The 17,433-nt window shown below is 50.5% G+C and overlaps 1 protein-coding gene across 2 annotated transcripts in view; it reads right to left on the reverse strand.

Moving 5' to 3' along the window:
- LOC130110858 (plexin-B2-like) overlaps nucleotides 1–17,433 on the reverse strand; it is a 291,819-nt gene that overhangs the window by 164,611 nt on the left and 109,775 nt on the right. Inside the window, exon 3 of one of the 2 annotated variants that reach the window (XM_056278066.1) lies at nucleotides 12,043–12,099. The exons of the other annotated variant lie outside the window; for it this stretch is intronic. The gene's annotated coding sequence lies outside the window, so the exon portion shown is untranslated. The remainder of the gene's footprint in view (nucleotides 1–12,042; nucleotides 12,100–17,433) is intronic. 2 annotated transcript variants of the gene reach the window in all.

Here is a 17,433-nt window from a genome sequence, read left to right on the forward strand (position 1 = left end):
CGGGTGGTGCTACTTTGTGGCGGGTGGCAGTGCTACACTTGGTCTGTAGCGTGAATAAAACAACATGTAACTTTTGGGTTGACTGCAGCTCAACCGAGACGGGGGGGGGGGGCTGGAGGGGGCTGGAGGGCTGCACAGTAACGTTACCACAGCAAGAGTCGCTAAGTGGCCTTCATGACAACACATGTAGTACTGGGAAGCACGCCGGTCTGAATCTATGTCCAGAACCACCACTCCTGGCTGTATTTTCAGTCAGCTGGCCTACTCAGTGTTCGATGATATCGTATCTTGGTGTTCTGAGTCGTTTCTCCACTTAAATGTGACTAAAAATAAAGACATAACAATCCGCTTTAGAAAGACTCCTCCTAGTCCTGTACCAACCAGCACTCAAGGTGCTGACACTGAGCTTGTGGACAGCTCCAAATATCTGGGGGGTTGTTGTTGACAACCCCCAAGATTGGACGGCACAGTGGCGCAGTGGTTAGCGCGGTCGCCTCACAGCAAGAAGGTCCTGGGTTCGAGCCCCGGGGTAGTCCAACCTTGGGGGTTGTCCCGGGTCGTCCTCTGTGTGGAGTTTGCATGTTCTCCCCATGTCTGTGTGGGTTTCCTCCGGGGGCTCCGGTTTCCTCCCACAGTCCAAAGACATGTAGGTCAGGTGAATCGGCCGTACTAAACTGTCCCTAGGTGTGAATGTGTCGGCCCTGTGATGGCCTGGCGGCCTGTCCAGGGTGTCTCCCCACCTGCCGCCCAGTGACTGCTGGGATAGGCTCCAGCATCTCCACAATCCTGAGAGCAGGATAAGCAGTTTGGATAATGGATGGATGGATGGATAATGGATGGATGGATGTTCTTGACAACAAACTGTGCTTTGAAACTCATGTTGCTTCCACATCAAAGAAGGTCCAACCAAGACTTGTTTTCCCCCGAGGAAAATGTCTCCTTGCAGACGATGACTTAACTCTCTTTTATACAAGTTTTATTGAAGCAGTTTTACTGTGCTGTATTGTGGCTCAGTTTGGTAGTTTGACTCTGGCCACTAAAAAAAAGGCTTGACAGACTCATCAAATGGGCTGGCAAGATTTCAGGGACAAGTCAAGCCCAGCTTACTGACCTTTACAAAAGGAAGCTGTTCAGAAAGGCTACTTCCCTTCTGGAGTGCCAAGGTCACCCCCTTCGACCAGAGTTTGAACTGTTACCCTCAGGTGGTTGGTTGAGGACACCCTGTATTAGGACTAAGAGACGCAAGGCTTCCTTTGTCTCCACTGCCATCCAACTGTTAAATGGTAGATAGTATCCTTCTATTGTCTGCAGATCCCTTGTCTCCTTGGTGTATTTGGACTCCTTTGGTTCTCCTTGCCCACTATGTCCTGTTGTTGTTTGTTGTCCATGACTGGTGGGATAGGCTCCAGCATCCCCGCGGCCCTGAGAGCAGGATAAGTGGTCTACATAATGGAAGGATGGGTGGATCAGTGATGTGTCAGCTCTGGCTTAGTGTTTGTATGTTTTGTTTTGTGCCAGAGTTTTATAGATACTGGCTGCAAACTAATTTCCCTGTAAGGGACAGTAAAGATACTCTGACTTTGACCCAAATAGGGGTTAGGACTAAAAGGCGACGGACGGTTTTAGTACCGCCCCCTTTCCCCAACTCTTTCTCCTTCAGTTGTCTTGCAGCTACTGGGAGAAGCTTATGCCAAGATCAGACTACATGAATTCAACCCGATTTTGACGTCACCAACAAATTTCCAGCGTTGGACCTGATTATGAACATCGAGAACGAACAGCAGGAGTCTTTACCCCGTGTACTGTGACATAATGGAAGAACAGTGACGTGGCGTCTGGGACGCCCCACGACACCCCAATAAAAAGTCTAGGATATCAGTATTTGTGGTAGTTTCCTTCCTAGTCTGACATCTCCTATGACGTGTTCCGTGACGTCGACCAATAGGATGACAGAATGCTCTCTGGCGCACACATGTAAACACGGCAAAGAGAAGGCGGGATGCTGCTGTTGCTGCTGTCATGTGGAACAACGACACCGAGGAAAGGGCCGTTCAGCAGTGACGACAACACCCCTGCAGGCCCTCTAGACGTTTCCTCGAGGGAGGACCGTGACTGAGTCAAAAAGATAGGCTAAATATTGGCGAGAAATAGCAAAGGCACTTCAGCAACCCGGTGAGTAACTGGTTAAGCTATGCTAGAGTGCGCCTGTGTAGCGTAGCGGTCTATTCTGTTGCCTGCCAACACGGGGATCGCAGGATCGAATCCCCGTGTTGCCTCCGGGTTGGTCGGGCGTCCCTACAGACACAACTGGCCATGTCTGCGGGTGGGAAGCCGGATGTGGGTACGTGTCCTGGTCGCTGCACTAGTGCCTCCTCTGGTCGGTCGGGGCGCCTGTTCAGGGGGGAATAGCGTGATCCACCCACACGCTACGTCCCCCTTGCCGAAACTCCTCACTATCAGGTGAAAAAAAGCGGCTGGTGACTCCACATGTATGGGAGGAGGCATGTGGTAGTCTGCAGCCCTCCCCAGATCGGCAGAGGGGGTGGAGCAGCGACCGGGACGGCTCGGAAGAGTGGGGTAATTGGCCGGATACAACTGAGGAGAAAAGGGGGGGGTACACTAGAGTATCATTCCCCACTATTACTAGCCGCAACAGCGTCCACAATCGTTTATTCTTTCTCATCTGGGAACACGAGGCCGCCAGCATCACACATAGCGCTTCTGTAGCCATGATTGACAATTTCTTGACCCCCGTGCCTGACGACCTATGACCTCGCTCAAGTTGAATAAAGGCAGCATACAATTATTGGTCGGGGTCATACTTGCAGTGTTGTTGCCAGTCTCCCGGTCAAGACACGGCAAGAATTTATGGCGCTATGAGCGGCTAGTCTGGCACGGCGGCCATGGCTAACAAACACCGCGTAGCCTGATCCCGCCGCTGCAGCGCGAGCACAATGCGTTCCAGAGAGGAACACGGTACCACAATCTACTGGCAAGCGCAGAAGAAGAAAACTAGCAAAACCACATGTTTATCCCTGCACTGCATGCACACATCTGCTCTCAGACACACACCAACCCCAAAATAATAATAATACACGCAAACATGTACACACTCGTGCTCATTCAGAAATATACACACACACACACAAACGCACAGAGTAGAGGCTGGCACAGAAATAGAGTGTACTCAGTCATGTCAGTATGTCCCTTTCGCCCCCCCCTCTCTCTCTCTCTCAGACACACACACACACACACACACACACACACACACACACACACACACACACAGAACAGCAGTCTCGTCACCACCACAGTACCACTTGGCACGGGATGAAAGCCTGCTCAAAGTCATCCGCCTCCCCTCCTAAATCTCTCCTCCCCTTCTCACGGTTTCCCCTCTCCCTTCTCGCCATCCACTCACCAGTCACCCTGTTTTCCCCGTCTTCTCTGTACAAATCTTTTCTTCCTTCTTCGTTTTTCTTCCATCCCTCTGTTTTCTCTCCCTCATGTTTATCCATCTTTCCTTCAACCTCCCAAACCTTGCAGCTTCTATTTGTTTTTGTGACTTTCTCGCTTTCCCTTTTTTCCCCCCCTTTCCCTGTTCCCCGCCTATGGAACGCAAGCTGTGAGTTAATGAGCTGATGAGGGAACTGTAACAACACGAGCAAGCCCAAAACAGCGGATTTTGTGCGAGTGTGTGTGTGTGTGTGTGTGTGTTTGTGTACACCTAGAAGGGAGCAGGAAAGCCATAGAATCCTATCCATCCATCATCCAAACCGCTTATCCTGCTCTCAGGGTCGCGGGGATGCTGGAGCCTATCCCAGCAGTCACTGGGCAGCAGGTGAGAAGACACCCTGGACAGGCTGCCAGGCCATCACAGGACCCACATACACACACACACACACACACACACACACACACACACACACCCAGGGCAACCAGGTATCATGCCAAAGCGTGTAATACACCCGCCAGTCCAACGTGTCAGTGTCACACTCAGGCGTGAAAAGCACACGCATGTATAAAGGTGCAGTGCCAGCAGGGGGCGATGATTAACTCGATGCCAGCAACTCCCGACGGAGGAAAAGAAGCATACAGCATTTTCCAAAATCCCTCCCCATCAGGTAAGATGAAGATACATGCCTGCTATATTCTTTAATATGTTTAGTGTTGTCGTGTTAATTACATTTCATTTGATGGTAAACAGTCGAACCCTAACCCTAATCATCGCCCCCTGCTGGCACTGCACCTTCCTACACGCGTGTATTTTTCACGCCTGAGCGAGGCAAACCGTGACACTGACGCGGTGGACCGGCGGGTGTATTACACGTTTTGGAGGGGGACAATTTAGTATGACCCATTCACCTGACCTACATGTCTCTGGACTGTGGGAGGGAACCGCAGCACCCGCAGGAAACCCACGCAGACACGGGGAGAACACGCAAACTCCACACAGAGGACGACCCGGGACGGCCCACCAAGGTTGGACTATCCCGGGACTCGAACCCAGGACCTTCTTGTTGTGAGGCGACCGCGCTAACCACTGCACCACCGTGCCACCCGCCATGGGGAGCCATCGACTTATGAACCCAAAATTTCACATTGCAGCACATCTCTAACGTCAAGCCTAAAACACGAAAACACAACTAGGTAGACCCGGGAAAGAAGACAGATAGAAAAACGAGACGTTCTCTAATCAGATCCACAGAGGAAACGGGGGACATCCACAGTACATACAGTACAGACACAGCTTTGATCAGTAGAAAGTAAAGAAGAGATGGAGGGATGACAGTGGGGTTGGGTACACAATACCGCCATCAGTAACACAACTGCATGTTTTTTCCACGAGACCATTTTGAACGTCCCTGGGACCAGGTCTCCTTTTATTGCAGTTGTCAGCCAACATGGATCGTACCATCGCTGTTCGCACAATGTGACCGCATCCTCACTTCTACTCACAGTCTTACAGAGGGACGTTTTACCCTTTTCCCCATCGTAAGACAGCCGGGTTTCCTCCAAATGCATCGCAAATTTTAACCGAATTGTACGGGTAGCGTATAGCGGCTTATTCTGTTGCCTACCAACAACGAGGATCGGCGGTTCGAATCCCCGTGTTACCTCTGGCTTGATCGGGCGTCCCTACAGACACAATTGGCCGTGTCTGCGGGTGGGATTCCGGATGTGGGTATGTGTCCTGGTCGCTGCACTAGCGCCTCCTCTGGTTGGTCGGGGGAACAGCATGATCCTCCCACGTGCTACGTCCCCCTGGTGAAACTCCTCACTGTCAGGTGAAAAGAAGCGGCTGGCGACTCCACATCTATCGGAGGAGGCATGTGGTAGTCTGCAGCCCTCTGGTACCACAAGGATTCGAACCAGAGATCCCTGTGTTGGTGGGCAATGGAATTGACCGCTACGCTACCCGGACGCCGGTTGTTGCGATCTGTTGAATATTTTGTTCTGTGTATTTTTGTTCCGATTATTTGTGCATGATTAAACTTGCTGCCTTCAATGGTTTTTGGTTTGCAGGTGTGGGGGACTGGGGGTGCAGCAACCTGGTTGAGATGTAGAAAGGCATGCGCTGCCAAAAAGTTTGGGAACTGCTGTGTCAGACAATCCAGCCAAAAAGGCATCATACCGAGCATCAGACTTCCATATGCAATTAGCGGCTAGCATGACTCCTGACTAGCATGACTCCTGACATGTAGCAGGGCTCGTGCTGCCTCTGGCACTGACAGACCTATCGATCACCTTCCTTTCCCTGGTAAAACTGTGCAGGGTGGTGCAGACAGGAGGGTTTGCCTCCCAGGGGGACACTGGGGTTCAGATGTGCTGTAACTGCCCTGCCTGGTAATTCCTGCCATAAACTCCGCAGCTTGTGAACGTCTCTCAACACAGCGTGCAGACTGATTTAGGGCACTGGAATTGCCTGCAAGGTCTCTTGCTCGGTCTGTCTCTAACTGCTGCTCATGCATTTTAAAGAGAGCATCCCACATGCTGTGCATGGTGCCAGTATCAGAGGACATGCTTCTCAATGAAGTCCGTCCCCAGTAGCCCCGGGGCCTGGGTGTACCGTTACCCTGCTGTTCACCGTCTCCACCCAAATCTGGCATGTCGGATCTATCCTGTGCAGCTGTTAAAAGGGGGGAACATAAATGCAAAAATAATGTATTGTGATCTATATATATATATATATATATTGGGTGAGGGAAATTGTTCATATCCAGTATTATGTGTGGAAATCAGGGGGGACATAATCTTAATAGCTGCAAGGTAGCGGTTGCATCGGTATTGTACAATAAGCCACCGCCATGTTTAAACTTATTTAAACTGTGTGTAATATTTTCAACTTTTAACTACTTTATTTCAAAAAGAAAAGCTGTTTAGCGTCTCCAGTCTGAATTTACTTATTACTTTGTATAAACATGGTTTCGCGTGTTAATTAATAAGAATCTGACATCTAATATTTAAAGGTAGAACAAGTAGGATTGGTCGGTTATCCTCTGTCAACGCAACATTCAAAGTTGGCCCCTCCCCCCGGAACAACGTCACCAGAAGGACACGCCCCCCTGAACCACAGCTACCAGAACACACCCCAGTGTGCAGGCCAACTCCGCATCGCTCTTCATCCCCATCCTCTGCTTCAGTGCCCTTCAGCGGGTGAAAGCCCACCCCAGAGTCACTCTCGCTTTGTCCGCCCGGCGTATCGCCTCGCTGTGTTTAAGTTCCGTCCTTTAGATGAGACGTTAAACCGAGGTCCTGACTCACTGCGGCCATTAAAGATCCCATGGCCCTTATCGCAAAGAGTAAGGCCTTCCGCGGTGTCCTGGCAACATTTCCCAACCTGGCTCTCTCCATCTGCCCACCTAATCACCCCCCCCATGTAATTGGCTCAGGGATTCCTCTCCCTCTCCATCTCAAGCTGATGTGGGGTGAGCGTTCTGCTGCAAAATGGCTGCCGTGCATCACCCAGGTGTGGTGCTACATATTGGTGGTGGTTGAGGTGAGTTTCCTCCTTCAGTGTGAAGCGCTTTGGTTGTCTAGAAAAGCGCTATTAATGTAATGAAGATGATGATGATGATGATGATTAAAATTATTTATTTAAAACTACTCGTTCTTTTTTGGGGGGCTTTCCCCCCCTTTTTCTCCCCAATTGTACCTGGCCATTTACCCCACTCTTCTGAGCCACCCCGGTCGCTGCTCCACCCCCTTTGCCGACCCGGAGAGGGCTGCAGACTACCACATGCCTCCCCGATACATGAGGAGTCGCCAGCTGCTTCTTTTCACCTGACAGTGAGGAGTTTCACCGGGGGGGCGTATCGCATGGGAGGATCACGCTATTCCCCCTAGCTTCGCCCCCCCGAACAGGCGCCCCGACCGACCAGAGGAGGCGCTAGTGCAGCGTCCAGGACACATACTGACATCCGGCTTCCCGCCCGCAGACACAGCCAATTGTGTCTGTAGGGACGCCCTACGCTAACTGGATGCCCTCCACTCAGGTTTTTTTCACGCACAAATTGAAAATGCGCATAAAATCTGGTGGCTGGAAACCCGCCTAATGTGACGTACAACAGAAGCCCGGGACGGTCAGGAGGGCGGCGTGCGGGAGCCCCGAGGCGCGGTGGCCCTGGAAAGTATTTTAATAAGAGAGAATTCACGGCTGTCAATCATAAACTGGCAATATCCTTTCTTTTCCTCCGAGCTGTCACAGTCGTTCTGTGTCTGCTGCACAATGACACTCTCTCGCCTTCATTTCAATACCCCCCCCTTTGGCTAGTTTCCCCCCCGTCCTGTGATCTGCCCCCACATAAGCCGCTGGATCCCTCCTCCCGGGCCAGGCTCTAGTCTACGGAGCTTCCTGCTCCTTGCCGGTGGGAAGGAGCAGGAAGCTCCGCAGACTGCTCAGGTTGTCTCCGTGGCCCTGGGCCCTGGGGTAATTATTCCTGGGCCCTGGGGTGTTCAGGGGGTGTTCAGGGGCCAGTGGGGTGGATGAACCAGAGGAGAGCTCAGCAGGCAGACGAAGAGAAAAGACGAAATGATGATTTTACACAGCTGCTCTCGAACCCGCATTCATGTGTGTGCTTGTGTGCGTACACATTGTCAGACGTGGGAAAAGTGATGGATGCCAGTGCATGTGTGCATGTGTGTGTTTGTGTGCTGGAGGTACTGGCAATAGTCGTACTGGGGGAACCATGTAAAGTGGCTGACAGTGCAGCACAAAGCTAAACAGCAGGAGAAGAAGAGAATAGTAGTGGAATGAAGATGAGGATGGAACAGTAGTGAGATGAAGAAGAGGATGGAACAGTACTGAGATGAAGAAGAGGATGGAACAGTAGTGAGATGAAGAAGAGGATGGAACAGTAGTGAGACGAAGAAGAGGACGGAACAGTAGTGAGACGAAGAAGAGGATGGCACAGTAGTGAGATGAAGAAGAGGACAGAACAGTACTGAGATGAAGAAGAGGATGGAACAGTAGTGAGATGAAGAAGAGGATGGAACAGTATTGAGATGAAGAAGAGGATGGAACAAGCTTCATCAGCTTTGGTTGGTGCAGCTCAACTAGGAAAGTGGGTTAATTTTTTTTGGGCATGAGGAGTGTTGCCGTTACTCACACACACACACACACACACACACACACTAACACACACACACACACACACACACACACACACACACACACACACACACACACACACACACACAGGCTTGGTTCAGTGTGCGTGCTGAGAAAGTGGGTAGCTACGAGCTCTCATGGATGGCGGTGAAACTGAAGCCGCTTACGGGAACCAGAACTATTTCAGATCACATCCACAACATGCCAGAGGAGTGGGGGGGGGGGTGAGGGGCGAGAGACAGAAAAAAGAGGAGGAGAGGGAGTAGCAACCACCCGTGCTGTTGGAGAGGGTGTGAGAGCGAGTTAGGGAAGGTGGGTGGCAGAGAAAGAGTGAGAGAGAAAAAGTTTGAGAGAAAGAGTGGCAGAGAAAGAGTGGGAGGGCAATGCGGAGTGGAAGGGGGGGGGGGAAGAGCAAGAGAGGGACAAAACAGGGAAGGAGGGGGATGGGATTGGGAGGGGGAAAGCAAGCTATGCATAGAGTGTACAAACACACACACACACACACACACACATACACACATACACAAAGACAAAGTTTAGCGCCGTGCTCTAATGTGAGCTGGCAGACTTGTCTCGGTCATTCATGTCCACCACGGACGGGATGTGAGACGGACTGTGGAGACCAGCCATTCAGACCAGCCATTCAGATCAGTCACTCAGACCAGTTGTTCAGACCAGCCATTCAGACCAGCCAGTCAGACCAGCCGTTCAGATCAGTCAGTCAGACCAGTTGTTCAGACCAGCCATTCAGACCAGCCAGTCAGACCAGTCATTCAGACCAGTCAGTCCTTCAGACCTGTCATACAGACCAGCCAGTCAGTCAGACCAGCCATTCAGACCAGTCATTCAGACCAGCCATTCAGACCAACCGACCACAACTGGAAGGAGTCAGGCTATTCACTGCACTTCCCTGACAGAGACTTACGACTGTAGGTTTGCCGTCTGGTCAGGCTCTGTCACTGCTCCAGACCCGGGATCAGGTCCACCAGTAAGTACAGCTGGCTCACATCTTGTTCTGGTCCACAAGTCCACACGTGTTGTCGCTCTGCTTATCAGAAATCAGGATTCAGAAACACTTTGTTCTTCTCATGCACTTGCGCACATGAAACGAAACACCGTGTCCCCCAGCCCACAGCAGTGCAACACAACAACACATCCAAGAACCACAAGAACCACAAGAATACAAAAACCCAACCAAACACATGTATCCAAACTAAACGGAAAAATCACTGTCCAGGAGAACGAGCGCCTAGCAGTTAGCTTAGCCTGCCCCGCTTCCTTCCGCATCCTGTCAGACTGCCCTCAATGATTCCTCTTCACGTGCAGCTCTGGTCAGGGCCGTGGTCCCTGGACCCACCAGACCAAGCTCCCTCAATCGATCCAGCACCAGCTCTCCCAGCCAGACACCCTCGACACACCTCCCCGCACTCCACACGATGACACTAAAACACAGCCAACACTAGGCGAGGTCGCCGCCAGACCGCCCTCGGTCTTGTCGGAACTGCCGGTCTGCATGGCCTAGCAGTTAGCTTAGCCTGCCCCGCTTCTGCGTCCTGTCAGACCACCCTCGGTGTTACCTCTTCAGGTGTCCCTGGACCCACAGCCCAGCAGACCCAGCTCTCCCAGTCCGTCCAACGCCAGCTCTGCCAGCCATCAAACGAAGACACAAACTCACACACAACATGGACAGACACACTGTGTGGGTCGTACTAGGTGAGGCCCCCGCAAGCGTGAATTTGCACCGCCATCTTCCCACACCGGAAGTCAGTCAGACCAGTCACGGCGAGCACAAGCCCTAGTGCATATGTACACAAACACACACACACTCACTGTCTCATGTCTAGGGTGGGTGCAAGGAAACCTGGGAAAAACGGCAGTGGAGTGCTTCAAAGTAGCGGTGCAGGAGTTCTCCGAGTTGTAGACCGACATATCCACTTCCTTCAGTATGGGATATCCTGCAGCCATCCCGCGTGCTCTCTCCACACCAAATCCTGCTCGGGAAGCCCAGTAAAGCAAGAACATACGGGACAAACCTCATCTGCCGTGTCTTCGCTGTGACCTTTCTGACACACAAACCTCCTGCGTTACTTGAGTGTGTGCCCGCTGCAAACACAACACTTCCTCTAGGACACATCTTTCACCACTGCACCTGCCTTTGTTATGAGTTTCTGTGTATGTGTGTGTGTCTGTGTGTGTGTGTGTGTGTGTGTGTGTGTGATTTATTCTGATGCAAATGGCCTGTCACCTTGCCCTGACGAGGTGGGGGGAGCTATGTGGATTGTGGGAAGCCTGATGGATTTTTGGGGGAGCCGGCGGTGGGGTTAGGGAGGACGAAAGCTGACAGAATGAGAGGATAGTACAATGTGTCGCCCAGCCGGTGAATGGACCCGTCTCCAATTCACACGGAATAATGCCCAGACACACACACACACAGGAAGGAGAGAGAAAGACAGAGAGTAGAGCTAGATAGATAGAGAGAGAGAGAGACAGAGACAGAGAGAGAAGAGATAGAGAAAAGAGCTAGATAGATAGAGAGAGAGACAGAGACAGAGAGAGGAAGAGAGAGAGAGAAGAGCTAGATAGATAGAGAGAGAGACAGAGAGAGAGAGAGAGAAGAGCTAGATAGATAGAGAGAGAGAGGGACAGACAGAGAGAGAGAGAAAGAGAGAGAAGAGATAGATAGATAGATAGATAGATAGATAGATAGATAGATAGATAGATAGATAGATAGATAGATAGATAGATAGAGAGATAGAGAGAGAGAGAGAGAGAGATAGAAAGAGAGGGAGAAGAGCTAGCTAGCTAGATGGATAGATAGATAGATAGATAGATAGAGAGAGAGAGAGAGTGAGTGTATAGAGAGTGAGTGTATAGATAGACAGATAGAGAGAGAGGGAGAGGGAGAGGAGCTAGCTAGCTAGATGGATAGACAGATAGAGAGAAAGACAGAGAGAAAAAGAGAGAGAGAAAGAGAGAGAAGAGCTACATAGATAGAGAGAGAGAGGGAGAGAGACAGAGAGAGAGAGAAAGAGAGAGAAGAGATAGATAGATAGATAGATAGATAGATAGATAGATAGATAGATAGATAGATAGATAGATAGATAGATAGATAGATAGATAGATAGATAGATAGAGAGGGAGAAGAGCTAGCTAGCTAGATGGACAGATAAAGAGAAAGACAGAGAGAAAAAGAGAGAGTGTATGTGTGTGTGTATGTATATATATGTATGTATATATATTCAGCCATTTATTTTCGAAGCCTTTGCCATAATAACATACATTCTCTCACACACGCACACAAGCCCCAAAATAAACAGGCCAAAGCATCCATGAGAAACTCCTGTGCTCACAAAACACATGAAGGGTGGGCAACCACAACAGAATGCTGTAGGAGAAGAGAAGAGAAGAGAAGAGAAAGAAAACTGTCTTGCCTGTTCAGTATGAAGGACTGGGCTCAGGTGACATGAAGCGCCTCGCTCTCTCCTCTTCTAAACAAACAGAAACAGACGTGTTACCAAAACCCTGTCTGTGGATTTGAATATTATCTTTCAGCGTTTGAGAGCTGACAGAGGAGAGGCTGGGCACTGCAGCGGTGACTGATAGGTGGGAATTACAGCAGGAATAAACGATAATTAGGGAGCGAAACTGACGGGGTTTTTTTTTGCCAGCAGTCTGTAATGAGGCGGCTGCCGTAACGTCACTCGACCACGACCTCTGGATGTAACTGCCATGCCCCCATGCTTTGCGTTGTGCATTGACGGGGTGTAGTTGTGTAGGGTTACCTAGTGACAGGGTGGGGTTATTACATATGAACATTCCACAGAGTCAGGACGGGGAAATACGACTGTCTTTCCGGGTCACGAATAAGTCCTAATACGAGCCAGATTTCTCAGAGAAACATGCCCATGATGGGGTCAAACACGGACCGGGTTCAAAGGTCAGTATGCAGCCATGACCTTTGCACTCCTTAATTTGGTTGCTCATAAAGTTGATGGTACTACGTTGTAGTCAAGTCAGGTCCAGTCTAATTATCGTTAATGGTCGAACAGTTCGCCTGGAGTTCATTATACAGATGAAGTGCAGAAATATGCCGGTGATTAAATGGACACCATCGACATTTTTTAATACCCCGGGTTACTGTTATACCTTACAATCATATGACCAGTTATACCTTACAACCTTATGACCAGTTATACCTTACAACCGTATGACCAGTTACACCTTACAACCATATGACCAGTTATACCTTACAACCGTATGACCAGTTATACCTTACAACCGTATGACCAGTTATACCTTATAACCTTATGACCAGTTATAACTTACAACCATATGACCAGTTACTATACCTTACAACCTTATGGCTAGGTTTCCACATACACAGAATTTGACTTGGTGGGATGCTCACATGAAATACAAATCTAAACACAATTTTCTTGAGCAGATGAAATTGCGTTTTTTCCCCTTTCTCCCCAGTTGTATCCAGCCAATTACCCCACTCTTCCGAGCTGTCCCGGTCGCTGCTCCACCCCTTCTGCCGATCCAGGGAGGGCTGCAGACTACCACATGCCTCCTCCGATACATGTGGAGTCGCCAGCCGCTTCTTTTCACCTGACAGTGAGGAGTTTCACCAGGGAGATGTAGCGTGAGGGAGGATCACGCTATTCCCCCCTGTTACCCCTCCACCCTGAACAGGCGCCCCGACCGACTGACCAGAGGAGGCGCTAGTGCAGCGACCAGGACACATTTTCACATCTGGCTTCTCACCCGCAGACAGTAAGACACTCCAGCCATCCCTCTCCCCAGCAACACTCCCCAGCTCCTCCCGGGGGATCCCAAGACGTTCCCAGGCCAGATTGGACATGTAGTTCCTCCAGCAAGTTCTGGGTCTCCTCCCATTTGGCCGTGCACGGAAAACCTCCAAAGGAAGGCGCCCAGGAGGCATCTTAATCAGATGCCTGAACCACCTCAGCTGGCCCCTTTCGACGCGAAAGAGCAGCGGCTCTACTCTGAGCTCCCTCCGGATATCCGAGCTCCTCACCCTACATATCTCTAAGGCTGAGCCCAGACACCCTACCGAGGAAACTCATTTCAGCCACTTGTATCCGCGATCTCACCCTTTCGGTCACTACCCAAAGCTCATGACCATAGGTGAGGGTTGGAATGAAGACTGACGGGTAAATTGAGAGCTTTGCCTTCCGGCTCAGCTCCCTCTTCACCACAACGGTCCGGCACAACGTCCGCATTACTGCTGATGCTGCACCAATCCACCTGTCAATCGACTGACAGGTGGATTGGTGCAATAGCCATTATTCTAAATTTGCCATCAAGGAGAGGTATCTGAGCAAAACCCTTTTCCACAACAGGACAAACAAGACAAAACATTTGAGGAAAATACTTGACAAGAAGTGAAACCCTGGTGGGGTACTTTTTTAGGAGCCTGCTCTAAAGCTAACGGGCTTGACTGACATTGCTGTGTACTTAATTCAAGAAATCTGCCAGAAAATTTCCTGTTGTGTTTCGGTGTAAGGGGGGTAGGATCATTGTATGCATACCTGCAAACCTTACAAGAGTATAGTAACAAAGATTTCTATTGGTGGCAGGACCGCTAGAGGTTGCTTGACTTTAAAATGTAACTACAGGCCGAAATAAGCTGCCTGTACAAACGACCTAGGGGGTCGCTTTTTGGTGGAGGACAGTCCCCAGACAGTTGAGTGAGTGAGGAGAGAATAGCTGCGATTGCACATTATCTATCTTCACTATGAGATTGTCCGTCCTGCCGATCAAGGCTAGCATCAACCTTACTGGACTGTCCAATCAATAGCGCAGCTTTAGTCATTACTGTGGCATTTCTATGGGCCAGTCGGAACTCTGATCTCGTTTGCTACGTGACATCCGCTTGAAGACATCCTTGGACATCCTCACATTCGTGAGCGTTATTTTTCCCCACCCGCATTACGGGAAGACCCACCGCTACTCTGTCTCTGATTGGCTAACACCACACTAACCTAACCACCGGAGGCAACAAGTAATAGCCAATCAGATGCAGCGCAGGTCTAGGTTGGGTCTTTGCGAAATGCGGGTGGAGAAAAATAACGCTCACGAACGTGTCTGCCAAAACTTGAGGTAAGGTTTTATTTTCGTAGCGAACATTAACACGCATCGTGTTCTCCCCGTGTCTGTAAGGGTTTCCTCCGGGGGCTCCGGTTTCCTCCCACAGTCCAAAGACATGTAGGTCAGGTGAATCAGCCGTACAAAAATTGTCCCTAGGTGTGAATGTGTGTGTGTGTTTGTATGTCAGCCCTGTGTGATGGTCTGGTGGCCTGTCCAGGGTGTCTCCCCGCCTGCAGCCCAGTGACTGCTGGGATAGGCTGCAGCATCCCCGCGACCCTGAGAGCAAGATCAGCGGTTCGGAAGATGGATGGATGGGACGTCAGCATGCATCGCTGCTCTTGTCGTGTTTGGATGCTGCAGCGTGGCACTGCATCTGCTCGGGCTGAAGTGAATCACGTCATGGTGACTGTCCATGGCACGGGACAAGTTCATTACCTGCAGCCTGAGCCACGAAGTGCCAGTAATGGCTAGGGCTGCGAAGAAGAAAAATCAATACAGCTCATTATTGCAATACTTTTTTCCCAATACTTCATTCTCCAGCCCCTCTTGTCGATACATTAAAACTGTTATTCATGTTTTAAATGGATTTCAGTTCAGCGTGTTTAGTGACACAATACGAATACTTAATATGCACTTTATTTTATGATGTTAAAAAAATCATAAAATAAAGTGCATGTTAAGTGTTCTCTTTTTTATGATGTTGGGCTCTGTGATGGACTGTGTGATGGTCTGGCGGCGTGTCCAGGGAGTCTCCCCGCCTGCCGCCCAGTGACTGCTGGGATAGGCGCCATCATCCCCGTGACCCTGAGAGCAGGATAAGCGGTTTGGATAATGGATGGATTTTTACTTGCAGCAGAGTATTTTTACAGTGTGGTCTTACTCCCTTTACTCATAAGATCTGACTGCTTCTTCCACCTCTGTCAGTTGCCTCTGTCAGTGACCACCCGTCCTGTAACGTCTTTTCAGAGTGGGAGAGCTAAAGGAGGAACACGCTCTACATGCAGCACAGCTAGATTCAGGAGTGACATGTACATGGAAGTGGGCATGGCTTAAGGCGGAGGTGAAGATTGGGGTGCGTCCGGGTAGCATAGCGGTCTATTCCATTGCCTACCAACACAGAGATCGCTGGTTCGAATCCCCATGTTACCTCCGGCTTGGTCAGGTGTCCCTACAGACACAATTGGCCTTGAATGCGGTTGGGAAGCCGGATGTGGGTATGTGTCCTGGTCGCTGCACTAGCGCCTCCTTCTCCAGTCAGTCGGGGCGCCTGTTCGGGTGGGGGGACTGGGGGGAATAGCGTGATCCTCCCACACACAACGTCCCCCTGGTGAAACTCCTCACTGTCATGTGACAAGAAGCGGCTGGTGACTCCACATGTATGGGAGGAGGCATGTGGTAGTCTGCAGCCCTCCCCGGATCGGCAGAGGGGGTGGAGCAGTGACCGGGACGGCTCGGAAGAGTGGGGTAATTGGCCAAGTACAATTGGGGAGAAAAGGGGGGGAGGGGAAAGAAAGTGGACTGGAGCTGTGACTTTCTCTGCCTCTGTGTGGCGTGATCTAGAGAGTTCTTTAGAAGACAAAGAAGGACTGTTTCAGGGAGCGTTACTGGAGAGACGAGACAGAAGGGGCGAGACAACAGAAACAAAGATAAACTCACTGGTGTCTCAGGGACCAGCGGAGAGCTAAACGCTGCTAAATGGGGCACTTCCTTCATCAGCCGGGTCTCCTGTCCCAGCGTCTAACAGCTCGGCTGCTGTGAGCTCACGGCTCGCATGCTCTCTCCCCTGAATAAAACAGTCCTTCCCCCTGCTGCCTCGAGGGCCAGACTGGAACACCCGACGGAGTAGCCAGCGAGGCGTGCGGAGGCCAGGCTGTGTGTGGTGAAGTTTGTTTGGCAGCACTTCTGACAGTCCAGGCCACTGGTGCCATGCAGGGGACCCGGCCTGGCCGCCTCCACGCTCTATCACAAAGAGCCACATGTCTCTGCACAGCAGCGTTTAACCGTCTTTCTGCCGGCAAACATGGCCGACAAAGACAGTGTGTGAACACGCTAGTGGGAGTGAATACACATGTGTGTGTCTGTAGGCTCGAACCGCCAACGTCCAGCCTGCACAACATGCAGATGGCAAAGCGCCAGTCAGGAGGCTCCTTTCAGCAGGAGACCGGCTGCACAAATGTGATGAGTATCTGAGCAACATGACCAACCACATACACAGTTACAGTCCAGGTACCACACAGACGATTCTATCCTCACCTGAATATGAGCCGTACATGAAAACACAACTACTACTACTACTACTACTACCACTACCACTACTACTACCACTACTACTACTACTACTGCTACTGCTGCTACTACTAATACTACTGCTACTACTACTGCTACTGCTGCTACTACTAACTACTACTACTGCTACTACTACCACTACTGCTACTGCTACTGCTACTACTACTACTACTGCTACTACTACTACCACTACTACTGCTACTACTACTACCACTACTACTGCTACTACTAACTACTACAACTACTGCTACCACTACTACTACTGCTACTACCGCTACTACCACTGCTGCTACTACTACCACTACTGCTACTGCTACTACTACTACTACCACTACTACTACCACTACTGCTACTACTACCATTACTGCTACTACTGCTACTGCTGCTACTACTACTACCACTACTACTACTACTACCACTAC

Source organism: Lampris incognitus, chromosome 3 (assembly GCF_029633865.1).
Source record: "Lampris incognitus isolate fLamInc1 chromosome 3, fLamInc1.hap2, whole genome shotgun sequence".
Classification (NCBI taxonomy): domain Eukaryota; kingdom Metazoa; phylum Chordata; class Actinopteri; order Lampriformes; family Lampridae; genus Lampris; species Lampris incognitus.